Genomic DNA, 18,665 nt, shown 5'->3' with positions numbered 1-18,665 from the left:
CATTAAATGTTACTCTAAATCCTAATATCGGATGTTTAAATTCTCTTATTATAACAGGAGACATAAAGAAGCACACACATGGGGGCCAACTGATCCCAACTACGAAAAGGAAGGGATGTAGAGTCTAAGGACCAGAATCTCTAATCCGGATGTTTGGTTTTTGTCTGAGATAAATTAAGTGAACTTGCTCTAATTCTGGCATTTACCCTTACATGAAATTCATTTTTAAGTATCATGAGAGCAATGGCTCTTTTATTCACCATATCTGTGCACAGCCAAGCACACTGCTTGACACATGACAGGCACTCATGTATTTGTGAAAGGAAGGGAGGAAGGGTAAGGAGGGAGACAGGAAAGAAAGTTATAAAGGTAGATTCAATTTTTTCTAATTTTTTTTGTATAACAGCCATAAATGGGTGTGGAACTTTTGAAGTAACTGCTTAGGTGTTGGCAAGGCAGGACAATAAATTAGAAATCTTATACTTCATGTAGATGAGTACAGTATACAAATACAAAATAAAGCATTTGTGAAAATCCTACTTTGATCCAGTCCTATGGGCAGCTTTATGGAAGCAAATTTGCAAGCTTGCCATTCTAATCGAGTCAATAATTCATGTGTGCATATAACATTCACTTATTCAACAAATATTTGTTGAGAGCCTCCTATGTGCCAGGCAGGTAGTATGTGCTGAGTTTACAAAAATGAGTAAGACATGATTTCTGTCTCCAAGAGCTCAGATGATTAGTTGAGAAAAACATAACATTGTAGTGATGGTCACACAACTCTATGAATATACTAAAACCCATTGAATTGTACAATTTAGACTGGTGAATTGTATGGTATGTGAATTATAACTCAATAAAATTGTATAAAACAAACAGATAAACAAAAACAGGTGTAAGCCTTGTACAAAACCGGGAAGAGGTGGCCATAAATCAGCCTGGGAAGGGAAGAGGGAGGCTTCATCAGTGAATAAACCCTGAGTTGAAGTCTTAAATAGAAAATAAATTTAAAAAAAGTTACCGAGGTGATACGGTACAGGACGTTCCAGAGGGGACAGAGTGAACAAAGGCCTGGAGGTGAGAAACGGTGTGTGTGAATGGGGTTGAATGGGGGTGGGCTGCGGGCAGAGGGTTGAGGCCGGGGAGGTAGGCGGAGGCCAGAAGCGAGCTCGAGGTAGTCACGGGAGGGTTTTATATTAAACTGGGAAGTGATATAATTCGTGATCAGATTTGTTTTAAACTACACTGACAGTTGTGACGTAATGGAAAGGATACTGATTTCCCCCCCCCCCCACCCCGGCCAGAATAACCTGTGCGTAGGTTTTAGATCTGCCATTTTAAAACTGTAAGTGTTATATAAATTTGTCAAGTTTTATTATTCAGTTGATCCTAATGGCACAGTTTGTCAGCAGCGGGAAAATGTCGAACTGCTTAATGTTCAGATTAACTGAAAACCACGGTGATCTTGCGGTGAGTTCAAAAGAGTTTGTTAGTGAGTAGTGGACAGCCTGGTTAATTTTTAAAAGTCTTTACGAGGCTGGAAATGTGGCGGTGGAAGCTGGTGAGATTATTCAGATTTTCTGTTTTTCATGCTCTCCTGGGTACTCTCACAATTTATTAATAAAATGATCGTTCTGAGTACACTTGCAGAATCAAAAAGAAAAAAATAAAAAGGAATAAAATAGTTGGAGCATCGCCAACAGGACCGTACTTTCCAGGAAGGGCAGGTTTTCCTGAAGATGGTTGAACTGTCGAACTGGAACCAGGAAACACTGGGCCCTACACAGCACGCAGGACTAAGGGGAACACAGCCACGGGGCCCCCGCGCGTTGCGCCCTCCCGCACCGGCTCCAAGGCTTACTTTGGTCCCACCTCCTTTCCTCTTGCTCCTTCGAATCCCTTCCCCCGCCGCCATTTCCGGATAGGAACACTTTGTAAAATCGTTCCAAGTTGAAGCATGGGACCAATTTCGTCAACACAATCCGGAATGGTCAACATGGCGGCAGCTGTAAGATGCCTCGGTAGAGGTAAAGTGAGGGGTCGTCTGGGCTTGCGGGGAAAATAGCTCTGGCGCCGGGTCTCCTGTGGCTGCACAGTGCAAGTCGGACTCTCCTAGGTGCGGGTCTGCACTGGGGGCTCGATAAGCCTCTACTCTCTCTGGACTCTTAAGTTCTCTAGAGGGTCGTTGCTACTTAAAAACGACCTTATCAGGGGTTTCACTCCTTTCTGGAGCTGTCCACCCTAGGACTGGAGTGGGAGGGGGTATACATTGACACCCTTCCAGCCACCCGTAGGGACCGAGGCAGAGACTTGGTTCTATCTCCGATGCTGGGGTTGTGGACTGCGGGGGGAAAGGAGTTTGATACGTCAAGAGAGATCTGGAATGGAAAAGGTGGTATATTTTAGTGGCTTACATCCGTAAACTTAGAATACTTGGTGCTTTCGGAGCACATCGTTGCAGGCAATTCCAATTCTTAAACTTCCAGATGTTGTCCAGTTTGGATCAACATTTATCATTTGGAGGCTAGTTCCGTGGTACTTCTTGCTAGCAACTCTTCTCAGCAGTTAATAAGGTCTAATTTGTTGGCTAGGATGGCAACCCTTTTTGGGTACAATACTTAAAATTGTTTTGTTTTGTGTTTTTGAAGTACAGTGATACGTATTGTTATTTAATTATGGTGGGTTTTTGGGTGGAGGCAGCAGCCAGGATCACCCCCATTTTACAGAGGAAGAAACTGATTCTGTTAAGTATGTGGCCAAGTTTATATAACTACTTAGTGGCAGAGGAAGACTGAAGCTTAACTCCTAGGCCAGTGATTAATTGATTTTTTTTTTTTTTTTAACAGCATCATAGTCTTCTCTTTGAGCTTCTTAACAGGAAAGCTCAGTGTAAAGACCAGCATTCCCTATTTGGGATAGTTGTTGCTTAAAAGATAGGGGTGACAAGCGATCACCAGACCCTGATAACTACTAAGTGAGCAAACCAAAAAGTATATCTTTCCTGAAAAGAGATTAATGGCACTATCTTCATGTATGACAGAAATAATATTATGTTAGACAAACTAAAGGAACCAAAAGGAGAATCAAAGGTTATCATTCTCTCCTTGCCACATTTTCTTCTCTTGGGTCTCAGGATGCCTCACTCTCTTAATTTTCTTTTTATCTCACTTGTCACTTCTCACATTACTTTGCTGGTTCCTCCTCTTCTTCCCAACCTCTTACCTTGGAATGTCTCAGGAGCAAGGATTCCATCCTTCATCCTCATGTCTTTTGTATCTAAATTCACTCTTTCAGTGATCTCATCCAAGTTTTGTGGCTTTGACTATTGTCTGTATGTTAATGGTTCTCAAAATTATCTACAATCAGGACCTCTCTCATGAACTTTAGATTCGTAAACTCATCTCTCTATTCTAGATCTCCACTTGTATATCTAATCAGCACCTAACACTTGTCTAAAATCAAACTCATTGTCATCGCCTGGAGTCTTCCCCATCTCATTTGATGGTTACTGCATCCTTTCAATTGCTCAGACCAGAGCCTCAGAATATCCTTGACTCCCCCTCTTTTTCTCACACTTCACATTAAATGGTTGACAAATCCTTTCTGCTTTACCCTCAAAATAAATCCAGAATCTGACTTCTTCTCACTACTTCACTGCAACTACCTTCCAAGACACTACCATCCCTCATCTAGATTTCTCTACAGTGTACTCTCAACAAGTAGTCAGATTGGTCCTTTAAGAACTTAAATCAAATCATGTTACTCCTATGCTCAAAACTCTGCAAAACCTCCCCATTTTTCTAAATCTAAAGTCCTTAGAATGGCCTGCAGCTGTGCTGTCCATTTTGTTATCCACAATTGAGCACTTCAAATGTGGCTAATCCAAACTGAGTGTATTAAATACACCTTAGATTTTGAGGCCTTAGCACCAAAAAAAGTAAAATATCTCAATAATTTTTTTATATTGATAACATGTTGGAATGATAATATTTTGGGGTATTAACTGTAATAAAATATGTTAATTTTTATTATGAATTAATTTCCCTGATTTCTGTTTCACCTTTTTGTTATTGTGGCTATTAGAAAATTTAAAGTTATGCATGTGGCTTACATTATAATTCCATTGGACAGCACTGGCCTAGGGTCTTCCATATCATTTTGTGCCTACCTTCTTCCACCTCCATTCACCCAGCTTACCACTCTGCGTTCTTCTCCAGCTGCCCTCCTTCTCACTCACTGTGCTGTAGCACATTGGCTTCTTTGTTCCTTAAACACACCAAGAACATTCCTTTGTTGGGAGGACTTTTTCTCCCAAGTGGAGTGGGCCTAGAACACTTTCTCTAGATATTTGCATGACCGACTTTCTCATTTCTTTCAAGCCTTTGCTCAAATGTCACCTTTTTAAAAGGGCCTACCTTAACCTTCCTATTTAAAACTGCAGCCCACTTTCCCCTTGATTCTCAATTCCTTTTACCCAGTGGGTTTCCTCTTACCAGTACCGTTTTATGTTTGTTAGTATTGTCTATCCCCAGTAGGTTGTAAGCTCCGTGAGGACAGGGATTTTATTTGTTTTGTCCACTAAATACTTAAAGCAGTGCTAGCACATGTTTCGTTGGCATAATCGTTGTCGAATAAATAAATGAGTGAATGAATACATGGATCTTCAACAAAATGCCACCCCTCTTCCATGTGTTGTAATGAATATTAAAGTAATTTGAATCCAGTTTTTGCTCTCATTAGTTGACATTTCCTTCTTTCATTCAACAGATGTTTATCATGTCTTCATTTGCCAAACACTGTGTTTTGTGTTAGGAACAGAATAGTGAAAAAGTTATATACACTCCTTGGCCATGGTACTTATCATCTATTGAAGAGCGGACATTCATTGTATAACTATTTTTTTAATTACAGTTGTCCTGAGTGCTGTGAAGGAAAAGTACAAATTGTTATAAGAGTGTATATGAGAGACCTTAATCTATTCTGAGTCTTCAGGGAAGTCTTTTCTGAAGGAGTAGCTTAAGCAGAGTCCCTGAAAAATCATTGGATAGTTACGAATTAGCTATTGGAAGGGGAACTGGGAAGTAGTAGGGGAGAATGTCACAGAGGGAGGGAAGATTATATTTGAAAATCTGAAGGTTGTAAAACCACGGTGTGTTCAAGAAACTGAAAAGAGGCCAGTGTATTTGAAGTGTGGCAAGCATGAGAGAGAATGGTGTTAGATGAAGCTCGCTAAATAGGTTAGAAGCAGCTCATGGAGGACCTTTTTAAGAATTTACTTTTTTTATTTTATTTTTATTTAAAAAAAATTTTTTTTTTACTAGATCTTTATTGGAGTATAATTGCTTCACAATACTGTGTTAGTTTTTGTGGTACAACAAAGTGAATCAGCCATATGCATACATATATCCCCATATCCCCTCCCTCTTGAACCTCCCTTCCACCCTCCCTATCCCACCCCTCTAGGTGGTCACAAAGCACGAGCTGATCTCCCTGTACTATGCTGCTGCTTCCCACTAGCTATCTAGTTTACATTTGGTAGTGTATATATGTCCATGCTACTCTCGCTTCGCTCCAGCTTCCCCCTCCCACCCCGTGTCCTCAAGTCCATTCTCTATGTCTACATCTTTATTCCTGTCCTGCCACTAGGCTCATCAGTACCTTTTTTTTTTTTTTTTTTTTTTTTAGATTCCATATATATGTGTTAGCATATGGTATTTGTTTTTCTCTTTCTGACTTACTTCACTCTGTATGACAGACTCTGGGTCCATTCACCTCACTACAAATAACTCAATTTCGCTTAAGAATTTACTTTATTCAGAGAACAAGGTGAAGCCATCCAAGTGTTGTAAGGATACGACGAGATTTCATTTTTAAATCATCCCTCTTACTAGTAGGTGGAAGAGAAATGGAAAGGGCCAAGAGTAGTAGAACAGTTTGGAGTCTGTCGCAGTATTCCATGTAGTAGGTGATGGTGGCCTGGACTGCAGTGCTTGTGGTGGGAAGGCAAAGACTAGATGGATGAGACCTCCTGGGGAAAGTGAGGATTGTAGAGTTAGATTGAGAAACCCTGGGGAACTCTAACCTTTCAGTATCATGTTTAAGAGAAGCAGCTAGCAAAGGAGATGGAGTTATTTCCATCTCATTGCCATGGGGTAGGGGTGAGGATAACTTTTGAGAATGAGTGCAGATTCAGTTAGGTTCCTAAGTAGTGGAGGAAGTTCTGAGGGCTTCTGTCTTCTCTGAAGTAGCGAGTGAGGTTATTTGCTAAGAGTGAGAGGAGAAGAAATATATTAAAGGAATGTAATAAAATACTACAGATAGATAAGTTGACTACAGAAGGATTGAAAATACAGATATCATGGCCTAGCAGTGCTATTTAAGTAGTGGTATTTTTGTAGTTTATTTTTTCTTAGTCTGTAGCAGTTTGATTTCTGTTGAAAATTTTAATTTCTGGTTGTCATGACTGGGGATTCTAAAAGTAGTGGTTGAGTATTTTGTAGCAGGTTGCAATTGATGTATTCAAGAGAATTATTATTTTGAGGATCCTGCCAAGGTTGTGGGGTTCTTGTTTAGTACAATTAGAATTATTTTTTGGAAGTGTTTTCCAAATCTTGAGTGGAGAATTGCTCTTCCTTCATTTACCATATGTGATTTTTCAAGATAGCTGGCTTCTTTAAAAATGTGGAGAATCTCCTCTTAGACTGTTGCATACCAGCATAGCCCACTAAATTTGAGACTCTGGAGGTCAGGAACTGGATCTCATTAGTCTATTTCTCTTCTTTTTCCTAGCCATTAAAGCCCCTTGTGGCTTTTGTGCCGCAGTAATAAACAGGTTTCCTATACTGTCCCAAATGTCGGACCCATATGTTCAGAGAATTCAGTTTTGGTGGTTTTCTTGTACTTCAACTTTGTTTTGGAAGATTAGAATTAGAGATGAAATTGAGTTGTTAGGCATGTGGCTTTGATGACGTTTGAGCTGATGATAAGGAGTAGGCCAGGGGAAGATATGGAGCTGGTGCATCCCTGTCAAATGTAACATTAACTGTAAAGGCCCTGAGTGAGGAATTAACTTGAGGGACTCTAGGGATTCAAGGATCTGAATGAAGGTTCATGGTGAGCCAGCAGGAGAGTGGTATGGAGTGATAGCAGGGGCCAGCTCACATAGGGCCTTGTAGACCACAGTGCGGACTCGGTAGCTCTTCTGCATGTGCAGTGCCTTGCACTTGGAAACTTAACTCATGAAATGAATTCATTTGATGTGTAGACAAGTCTTACAGTTTACGTGCTATTGGTTTATATAATGAGTGGATTTTAAGATATTAGATTTTAACAGTTATTTTACATGAAAACCTAGTTGTAGAGCACTAATTGAAAAAGTTGAGTTTAGAGAGTTCCCTGGTGGCCTAGTGGTTAGGATTCTGGGCTTTCACTGCCATGGCCCAGGTTCAGTCCCTGGTCGGGGAACTGACGTCCTGCAAACCACATGGCACAGCCAAAAAAAAAAAGAAAACAAAATTGAGTTTAAGCCCAATTAAGCAGAAAAGAAAATATAGATGACCAAACATGAAAACATATTCAGCCTAATTCGTAAGGAAATGCAAATTAAAACAACTCTGCATACCATCTTTCGTCTACTAGGTTGACGAATATCAACATGTTTGGTAACATACTATGTTGGCATGAGTGTATGGAAACAGGCAACCTTTTCATTGCTGGTTGAAATGTATATGGCACTGTTATTGTAGAGAGCAGTATGTATCAAAATTACAAACGTTCATATCCTTTGACCCAGCAAATTCCCTTCTTGAATTTATCCTATGAATATACTTGTATGTGTGCAAAATGATGTTTGTACAAGGTCATTCACTGCAGCACTGTTTATAATAGCAAAATATTATAAATGAACTAATGGCTGGTCACTGATTATGATACAACCACCCAGTGTAGTACTTTTGCAGCTCTGAAGAGATGAAGTCTTTATGAACTGATAAGAAATTATTGCTGTAATGTATATGTATAAATGTACCTTTATGAAAGGCATACATGAGATTATATATACACATCTCTTATAAATAATGTGTGTACATCTATATCTAACATATGTGTGAAAATGGGCTCTAATACCTTTACATGAAAAATAAAGGTGTAGAACCGTGAGTAGAGTGTGCTACCATTTAATAAAAGAGTAGGGAAATAATATTTCTAGAGAGATGCATAAATTACTAACGTGGGAGGGAAGCTGGGTTTTAGGGGTTGGAGGAAGACTTTACTTTTGTATATTCTTTTGTAATCCTTAAATAAAAATATTTTCCTAGTATTTCTACATACAAAAGATATTTATAACATATAAAGAATAATAACTTAAAATTCTGGATACTTACTAGTAAGCTTAAAAAAAAAAAGAACATTATCAATACCTTCAAAGGCCCAAGTACCTTTGTCTTATTTGATCTGCTTTTTCCCCAGAGGTAAGGCACTTTTCCTGAATTTCTATTTTATCACTCCATTATTTTTCTGTATAGTTTTTTTTTTTTTTTTTTTGGCTGCATTGGGTCTTCGTTGCTGCACGCAGGCTTTCTCTAGTTGTGGTGAGCGGGGGCTACTCTTTGTTGCGGTGCGCGGGCTTCTCATTGCGGTGGCTTCTCTTGTTGCGGAGCGTGGGCTCTAGGTGCGTGGGCTTCAGTAGTTGCGGCGCGTGGGCTCAGTAGTTGTGGTGCACGGGCTTAGTTGCTCCACAGCATGTGGGATCTTCCCAGACCAGGGCTCGAACCCATGTCCCTGCGTTGGCAGGAGGATTCTTAACCACTGCGCCACCAGGGGAGTCCCCTTCTGTATAGTTTTAACACACACACACACACACACACACACACACACACACACACACACACTCCTAAATACAATATTGATTAGTTATGCATGTTTTTGAATTTAAATAATACCAAATGAATTCTTTTGCCAGTGACATTTTTGCTCAAATTATGTTTGTAACATCCATCTATATATATGGCATATAGTTTATTCATTTTTACAGTCCTGTAGCTTTCCATTATAGGAATATACCACAAATTATTTATCCATCCTACTGTAGATACACACTTGGGTTCTTTTCTTCAGTTTTGCCATTTCAACGATGTGATGATCATTCTTGTGCATGTCTCTTAGTACATGTGTGCAGGAGTTCCTCTAGGGTACATGCCCAGGAGTAGAATTGCTGCACCACTGAGGTGTGCGTGCCCATCCTCTTTGGGTAATGCCGTATTGTTTTCCAAAATGGTATTCCAATTCATGCTCTTAACTGCTATGTGTAAAATTTATCCTTATGTGATATTTTCAGCTATACAGGACTTTTAAAAAACGTTTTGCCAATTTGCTACATGTAAAACAGTGCTACTTAAATTATCTCATCTACAAACTGTTACCTGTCCAAAATAAGATCAAAGCACTCTTTCTTCATTGAGAAAGTCTTGTGGAAAAAAATTTGTCAGCTGCGCTAAATAATATACTTACTTAGTGATGTGTTTGATTTACATGCTGGGGTAATTTTAATTTGGTAACAGATAGGCTGTAACAGGCTCACAGACCACTCTTTAAGTAGCACCGTAAAATGATATTTTATTGTGGTTGAAATTAACATTTACCTGATTACTAATGAGACTGTACATTTTTTATATGTTTATGCATCATTTGTATTTCCTTTTCAGTTAGAAGTCTATTCATCTCTTTTGTTTATTTTTCAATTGGGTTGATCATATATATTCTGGATATTAATCCTTAGTCCAGTATGTATGTTACTATTATAATCTCCCAGTTTTTGGCTTGTCTTTTCACTTTCTTTAAAGTATCTTTTGATAAACAGGTGTTCTTAACACTAATGTAGTCACTTTTTGGTTAGTGCTTTTGGATTTTGTTTGTGAAATTGTTCCCTTCTCAAAGGTCATAAAGATATTTTCCTATATTCTGAAAACCTTTAAGTTTTGCCATTCACATGTAAGTCCTTAGTCCATCTAGATTTGATTGTGTGTGTGTGTGTGTGTGTGTGTGTGTGTGTGTGGTGTGAAATAGGGATCTAAATATACTCTTTTCCCTGTTGATAATCACTTGTCTTAGCACCACTTATTGAATTCTTTGCACAGTGATTTGCAATAACATCTCTGTCATATTTCAGTATCCATATGTACATGGGCTTGTTGCTGGGCTGTTTATTGTTTCATTAGTCTATTTTTCTATACCTGTGCCAATACCAAAGTGTCTTAATTACCATAGCTTTATAACAAGTCTTGACCTCTGGTAAGACAGTACCCTCCACTTTCTTATCCTTCAGAAGTACCTTGGGCAACTTGAATGTATTATCTATACAAGAAAAAAAAAAAGAAGAAGAAGAAAATTTAAATTAAAAATTCAGGATACGTATTTGTAATCTATAATAATAGAGCTAACATACTTTGTTGAGCCTTAACTAGACTAAGTTAAAAATAAATTAGGACAGAATTCTTCAATTAGATATGTTTACTTGGCTTTAGTTTCAAGAAGTACAGTTTCCATTTTTACACTTTTTAAAGATTGTGGTTAACTCACAAATATTGAATATTTTTGTTTTAGAGAACACTGAGAATGTAAAAACTATGTATGTAGTGATTAATATTAATATTTTACATGTTTTTTTTCTTTCAAGTCTTGATACATCATCAAAGGCATAGTCTTTCCAAGATGGCTTCTCAGACGTCTCTTTAATCCTTGTTCTGTATACGTTCCGGTGCCCAACAGACATTTTGCTGCTGCTACAAAGTAAGTTTTTTTGTTTTGTTTTTGTTTTTTTAGTTATTTCATTTGCTATCATTTAAATCTCTGATTAAAAAACAATATGCTTGGGGGGCTTCCCTGGTGGCGCAGTGGTTAAGAATCCTCCTGCCAATGCAGGGCACATGGGTTCGATCCCTGGGCCGGGAAGATCCCACATGCTACGGAGCAACTAAGCCCGTGCTCCACAGCTACTGAGCCTGCGCTGTAGAGCCCGCGAGCCACAACTACTGAAGCCCGCGTGCCGAGAGCCCGTGCTCCGCAACAAGAGAGGCCACTGCATTGAGAAGCCCACGCACCACAATGAAGACCCAATGCAGCCAAGAATAAATAAATAAATTAAAAAAAAAAAAACCAATATGCTTGGTTCTGTAAAGACATACAGGGATATATAGTTGTAAAAGTTTATCATCTCTGCTTCTTTGACCTGATAGTCCTGAAGGAGAGGCATGACTTATTATAATAATACTTCACATGTATTGAATACTAACATTCAATAACTAATTTAATACCTACAGCAACCTTATGTGGAAGCCATTGTTATGCTCTTTTTTAGAGGCAGAAAGCAAGGAACCAATAGACTATGTAACTTACCCAAGGTCACAGAGCTAGTAAGTGTTGGAGCTAGGATTCTGTGACATAATAAGAACTATTTATATTGGGCTCTGCCACCAGCTCCTGACACAGAGCTCATAAAATCCTTGTGATGTCCTGAGTGATAGGGATGCTAGGAGCATTTTTCAAAAATATTTGGCCTTTGACCCAGTTCCTGATACAGAGCTCATAAAACCCTTAATTTTCTGGGTGATAGGAGTGTCTTTTTGTCTAGTGAGGCAACTCTTGGTGGACTCCTGTATGGGGACTGGTCACTAGAAAGACCAAGCTGTGATTACAAGCTTGGAACTTTTAGCCCTACCTTCCATCCTCCAGGGAGGAGAGAGGGGCTAGAGATTGCGTTCATAATTGCTCATGCCTACATGATGAAGCCTCCATAAAAATCACTGAACTATGGGATTTGGAGAACTGCTGGGTTGGTGAACACATCCACGTGCTGAAAGGGTGGTACACCCAAACCCTACAGGGACAGAAGCTCCTGTGCTTCAGACCCTTCTGGACCTTGTTCCCTGTACCTATTCATCTGGCTGTTCAGCTGTATCCTTTATCATATCGTTTCTTACGTAATAAACCAGTAAATGTTAAGTAAGCATTTGTCTGAGTTCTGCAAGCCATTCTAGCAAATTATGAAGCCTGAGGAGGGAGGTCCTGGGGCCCCCCCGATATATAGCTGTTGACCAAAAGTACCGGAGGCCCGGACTTGCAATTGGCATCTGAAGTAGGGGCAGTCTTGTGGGACAGAACCCTTAACTTGTGGGATCTGATGTTTAATCCAAATAGTGTCAGAATTGCGTTGAATTACAGGCTATCCAGCTGATGTTGGATAATTGGAGGGTGTGGGAAAAAAAATCCACACATTTAGTGTCAGAATTGTTGTGAGTAGAGGAAAATAGTTTCCTGTCTAACTATACACCCTGTCTGCATCTCACTTCCTTGCTTCTAACTTAACAGTGTATCTTGGAGATTGTTTCAGATGGAGCTGTTTAGTCATTTTTTTTAAAATTGCGATATGATCGACATATATTAGGTTCAGGTATGCAACATAATGATTTAATATTTGTATATATTGGGAAGTGCTTACTACAGTAAGTCTAGTTAACATCCATCACCATTCAGAGTTACAAATTTTTTGTGTGTGGTGAGAACTATTAAGATCTACTCTCTTAGCAACTTTCAAATATACATTACAGTATTATTAGTTATAGTCACCATGCTGTACATTACATCCCTATGGCTTATTTATTTTATAACCAGAAGTTTGTACCTTTTGACCATCTTTACCTATTTCATCTACACCCTACTCCCCCTGCCTCTGGCAATCACCAATCTGTTTTCTGCATCTGTAAGTGCATTTTTTTTTTTTTTTAGATTACACATATAAGTGAGATCATATGATATTTGTCTCTCTTTGGCCGACTTAGTTCACTTAGCATAAGAGAAAGGTCCATCCATGTTGTTGCAAATGGCAAGATTTCATTCTTTTTATGGCTGAATAATATTCCTCTGTGTGTGTGTGTGTGTGTGTGTATTACATTTTCTTTATCCATTTATCTCCATTAGTGGACTCTTAGATTGCTTCCGTGTCTTGGTTATTGTATGTATTGCTACAGTGAACATGGGTATAATATTTCATTGTGTGAATATACCATAACTTACTTAACCATTCCCTTATTGAAACACATTTTGGAAATGTCTTTCCAAAAGACATTTGCCTTCTGCTATTACAAATGATCCTGCATTGAATAATCATGTACATAGATCTTGTCAAATATTATGAATATATTTGTAGTATGAACTCAGAAATAGAATTGAATCAAAAGATGTGTGCATTTATAATTTTGATAGGTAATACCAAATTGCCTTCATAGAGATCTTGCCAATTTATGTCCTGATCAGCAAGTATTGTTAGAATGCCTATTTTCCCATGTACAATGTAGTCAAAATTTTTGAACTTTGCCAATTTGATAGGTAATAAACGGTATCATCATGGTTTTAATTTATATTTTATTACTGTTATTATTGAGGTTGTATATCTTTTTATCTGTTTAAGAGCCATCTATATTTTCTTTACTGTGAATTTTCTGTTCATGTCCTATTCCTATTTTTTTGTTGTTGATTAGTAGGAGCTCTTTATACATTATAAATTAGCACATATCTGCACTATCATATGTCTTAACTGCTGTAGTAGAGGAATGGACCAGGTACTGTGGGATCACAGATGAAAGGTCAATTAATTCTTCCTGGAGGAGAATATGGCAAGAAGTATTTGAGCTGGGTCTTTTTTTTTTTTTTTAATAAATTTATTTATTTTATTTTATTTATTTTTTGCTGCGTTGGGTCTTCATCGCTGAGCATGGTCTTTCTCTAGTTGCGGCAAGTGGGGCTACTCTTCGTTGTGGTGTGCAGGCTTCTCATTGCGGTGGCTTCTCCTTGCGGAGCACAGGCTCTAGGCATACAAGCTTCAGTAGTTGTGGCACGCAGGCTCAGTAGTTGTGGCTCTCGGGCTGTAGAGCGCAGGCTCAGTAGTTGTGGTGCACGGGCTTAGTTGCTCCGTGGCATGTGGGATCTTCCCAGACCAGGCTCGAACCCGTGTCCCCTGCATTGGCAGGCAGATTCTTAACCACTGCGCCACCAGGGAAGCCCTGAGCTGGGTCTTGAAAGATAGATAGGATTTTGCAGGGGAATTGGGAGAAAGGTATTTCACTGGTGCAGAAGGATGAAAGTGAATGATATAGCTTGAATATAGGATTAAGAGAGAGGAGGCAGAAATGATGCTAGAATGGAGGCTTCCTTTGAGTCTGAATAGTACCTGGATTCTTTTTGAGAATTTGGAGGAGTATCGGTTGTACCAATTTACATCCCTACCCAGCAGTGAGTGAGAGTGCCCACATTTTTAACAACTCTGGATATCATCAGTCTTTATTGGTGTTTCTTCATGGTGTGTCTAATTTATATCTTTTGCCCATTTTTCTATTGGGCTGTTTGCCTTTTTCTTTCTGCTTTGTGGAAGTATTCGTTTATTAGGGACATAAATTATTTTGAGAATATTTTATCTTTAAGTGTTGTTTTCTTTTATCCTATAGAAATTTTTCATTTTATGTCTTCCCCTGGAATATTCTATTCCAGTACCACTTTAAAAGGAGTTTCCATTCACCTAAAAACTGTAGCATAAGAAATATGCATGTTTAAAAAAAAAACTGTGAAAATTTATTAGCAGATAATTTTTTCCACGTCTAACAATGAGAGTTATTCAGTAGCTTGATGAGAATCATAGTATTCGTAATTTTAATTGTGGTTTTAATTTTTTAATGTATTGACTTTATAATATACTAAAAAAAAATAGTTTTTTCATGGCTGATTTTTTATCAGGATCTGAGACAGGGTAGAGGGGCTTGTGCTTGCTTCTCTCTTTTCTCTTGTCACTCTGAATCTCCTCTCTTCTCCGTGTATGTGCATATACTCATGGTTTGCCAGTGGCACCTCTGACTCTGGTTTTGCTTCTCTCTTGACACTAGGTTCTTTTTCTTGCTTCTTTGTGTATCTCAGAATATTTTATTGACTGCTAGATATTTTGTTCAAACAGTTGAGACTAAAGTACATACTATTTATGCCTGGAAATGGGCATGCCTCATCTGTCACAGTGTTAAGTCAATCCAGTCAAAAGTTGAGCTGGGGTTTGGTTTTGTTACTGCTATGGTTACCACCACCAGCTTCAGATTTCTGTACTGTTACCTTGTGCTTAGGGTGGGGGCTGGGTTGCTGGAAGGTTTTTTTCCTCCGTGTTGCTGTTGCATGCTCAGTTTTCAGCCTTGCTTGTGCAGCTATGCCTCAGAAGGGGGTCACTCTCCATACCCTTGCTCCTCCCCAAGTAGGAGACTGCTGTTGCTTATTACTCAGTGCTTGTCAGGCTGGTGATGGGTGCAGGAGGGATTCTGTGTTTTCCAAATTCAGCCATTGTCTTAAGTAGGCGCAGTGTTGCTGGTCCTTGGGGATGAGGTTTTCTCAGTATTTATCTCCCTCCCCCCATGGTATGTATCTATTGCAGGTCTTGTGCCATAGTGTCTGGGCCCTTCCATAGCTTTATTGGTAGATGATACTGCACTCAGGACTATTTCCTGCCCTACCCCCGAGGATAGAAGTTTTAGTGTTTTTTCTTCTTTCTAGTGTTTTTTTCTTCTTTCGTTTCCCTACATACAGTGGGTGTTTACCTGTGCCCTAGAGGGCTTCAGGGTTACTTGCCTTTCCGGACGTAGTAGCTGATCTTCTCCATACTGCACCCTTGAAGGAGGCTCCCTAGTCCCCTGGCCTGCTCCCGTCTTTCCCGGGAGCATCTGGTGGAGGTCTGTGGAAAAGGCCCACGCAATGAGTGTGAACTCCCCTTGTGTCTGGATCTCTCAGGGGGTTTATACATTAGTGCTAAAAGTTTAGCTGATTTTTTTCCTGCCTGCTTGCCTTCCTCTTATTCTCTGCTACAGGTGAGACTCTCCTGGCTGTATGCATATGGAGTGGGGTTGTGGGGAGATTTCAGACCTACTTGGTTGCCCTACGATCTCAGCTCTGTGATGGGTTCAAGGAAAGTTGTGATTTTATCTGACTCTGTCATTGTTAATGCTCTTTCCAGCTTTTATTTGTATTGTTATTGACTAGGTTTTATTCTGTCAGTTTTTACATTTTAGGTATAAGCAGAACTTCTGCATTTAGTTTATTTATTTATTTTTAAACATTATTTATTTATTTATTTGGTTGCTTGGGGTCTTAGTTGTGGCAGGTGGTCTCCTTAGTTGTGGCACACGAACTCTTAGTTGTGGCATGCATGTGGGATCTAGTTCCCTGATCAGGGATTAAACCTGGGCCCCCTGCATTGGAGCGCGGAGTCCTATTCACTGCGCCACCAGGAAGTCCCTGCATTTAAGTTGAATGAATAAACCAGCATCAGAGGTGGGTGTTTGTGATTTTATTTATGTGATTACACTGAGAAGTAAGAATTCCAAACATTGGGTTCCATTAATAGTTATATGCCCTAGGCATTTTCTCTTTAGTTCTGTTTAGTTCAGTTTAGTTTGACTGAGGTTGTGTACCCTCCTGCCTCCACCCCAATTCCTCAAAGTAAAGGCTTCTTCAGCCTTAAAAGGACTTGGATCTCTGGGGTCACAGATCTTCAGGGATCTTGAAGTGAGCTTTATTATAGCACTGATTTTTTTTCTTACCTTGTTTTATTTGGGTATGACCGTGGAATTATTTTTTCCTTTCATTCTCTTGGAGGTAGGAGACAGGTGAAGCAGGGAGAAAGTTATTACCTGAAAACAGTCTCTTATTACTCATTTAATCTGTGTGGTTTAGTTACCCAGGTAACTACAGCTAAATTCTGTTCTCTCTAATTGAGACTGCCAGGTGTTTCTCCCTCATCTTCCCCAAAACCTTTCTAATACGATTATTTTATTCTCTGAGAATCATAGTATTTAAGTTCTCCTGATAGGGCCTTACATAACTGCATGAACAACAGAGTTCTTCTGGATGTGATTCTTAGGAATAAAGGCAGACAATATTGGGAGCGTCATGGGAAACAACAGGTCGTGGGTTTATAAAATTAATTATTATTGACAGATTTTATTCAATTGCAGTTTTGTTTTTTTTTAATTTTGGAAGACAGTGTTTTCCTTAGAGTCCTATTTGCTCTGTGTTATAATGATGTACTTTATTTTTTTTTTACTAAAATAGTGTTCTGTTTGTAACTTAATATTTTCACTGAACCATCTCAAATATTTTGTGAAACAAGGTCTAAAGTATAAATAAGTAAACTGCTGTATATCCCAACTCAGTCTCGTTATGTATGAGACTTATATTGGGTTTTGCAAATATTTATTACTTTAAAAATCATATTTTAGCCTCTGGGAACTTCATATTACTAATTGCAAATTAAATGGACAGGTTCAGTCATGGTTAAAAATATAGTGGTGAAATCAGCATTTACATAAAGTAAATCTGTAGGTTATAGTTACAATATTTATTCCTTTGTTTATCTTAGAGAGTTTATTACTAAAACAGGCTCTCTAGGCTCCTTTTTCTATTGGCCTCACTGCTCTTGTACTAAATATAAAGTGTGATTTCTCCAGTTTGGAAGGTTTCAGGATTTTGTGGTGTGCTCCCAAGTACCATTGGGGCATGTCGCATCATCCACTCGGGCACCTACTTAGACTTACCAGCAGTCCAGTGGTAGGATACCTGTGTCCCATTAAAAATGAGCACTGTCATTATCTGCTATTTGGTCAAATTGCTTATTAGTTGGGAGGATACTCTTATTAGCTATGGTAATAAGGATTCATCGAGTGCTATAAGTGAGAATGGAATTACATGTTGGATTGGTTTTTGAGGTTCTTTTTTAAAATATCATCTTACTGTCATCCATTTCTTTTGCATAAATTTTATAGGACCCCATATTAGTTTTCTGTTGCTGATGTAACAAATTACCACAAACCTCGTGGCTTGAAACAACTCAAGTTTATTATCTTGCAGTTCTGTAGGTCAGAATTCTGACATGGATCTCACTGGACTAAAATCAAGGAGTCATCAGAGCTTCGTTCCTTTCTAGAGGCTCTAGGGGAGAATCTGTTTCCTTGCCATTCCCAGCTTCGAGAGGCTACCCATATTCCTTGGCTCATGGCTCCCCCTTCCTCTGTCTTCAAAGCTAGGAATGGCATATTGAGTCCCTTTCATGCTCAATAAATTTCTCCTGTCTCTTCCCATCTCTATCAGATGCGGATGAGAAAGGGGAAAGTTTCTCTGCTTTCAAGGACTGTGTGATTTGGGCCCACCTGGGTAGTCCAGGATAATCTCCCCATCTCAAGTTCTTTCACCTTAATCACATCTGCAGAGTCCTTTTTGCCAGGTAGATATGGACATCTTTGGGAAGCCATTATTCTGTCTACCTTAGAACCCAGACATCTTTCTAAAATATTATTTCACTGATTTAAAACTTTTATGGTTAAAAGATTAAAGGTGTGATTTGAATTAATGCTGAGAAAATATATCACCTCTAGCTCTGACTTCTTAACTTCAAACTCTTACCTGTAATTTTCTGTTGAACATATTTTCTTAGTTTGTAAGCATCTTGTTAGCATTTGCTATGTAACAAACTACCTTATAATTAATTATCATTGCCCACACATCTCTGGGTGAGCTGATCTAAGCTAGGTTTGGATGGGTGTCTCTGATGACCTTGGCTGGGCTTGCTGTGCGTCCGTGAGTCTGCT

General features: G+C 39.0%; 1 pseudogene; it reads left to right on the top strand.

Moving 5' to 3' along the window:
* The first annotated feature begins 1,999 nt into the window (after nucleotides 1-1,999).
* LOC133081255 (large ribosomal subunit protein uL1m-like) overlaps nucleotides 2,000-18,665 on the top strand; it is a 51,875-nt pseudogene continuing 35,209 nt past the window's right edge.

The sequence above is a fragment of the Eubalaena glacialis genome, chromosome 20 (assembly GCF_028564815.1).
Source record: "Eubalaena glacialis isolate mEubGla1 chromosome 20, mEubGla1.1.hap2.+ XY, whole genome shotgun sequence".
Classification (NCBI taxonomy): domain Eukaryota; kingdom Metazoa; phylum Chordata; class Mammalia; order Artiodactyla; family Balaenidae; genus Eubalaena; species Eubalaena glacialis.
The sequence above is the reverse complement of the archived record's forward strand: the minus strand, read 5'-3'. Positions and strand labels throughout refer to the sequence as shown.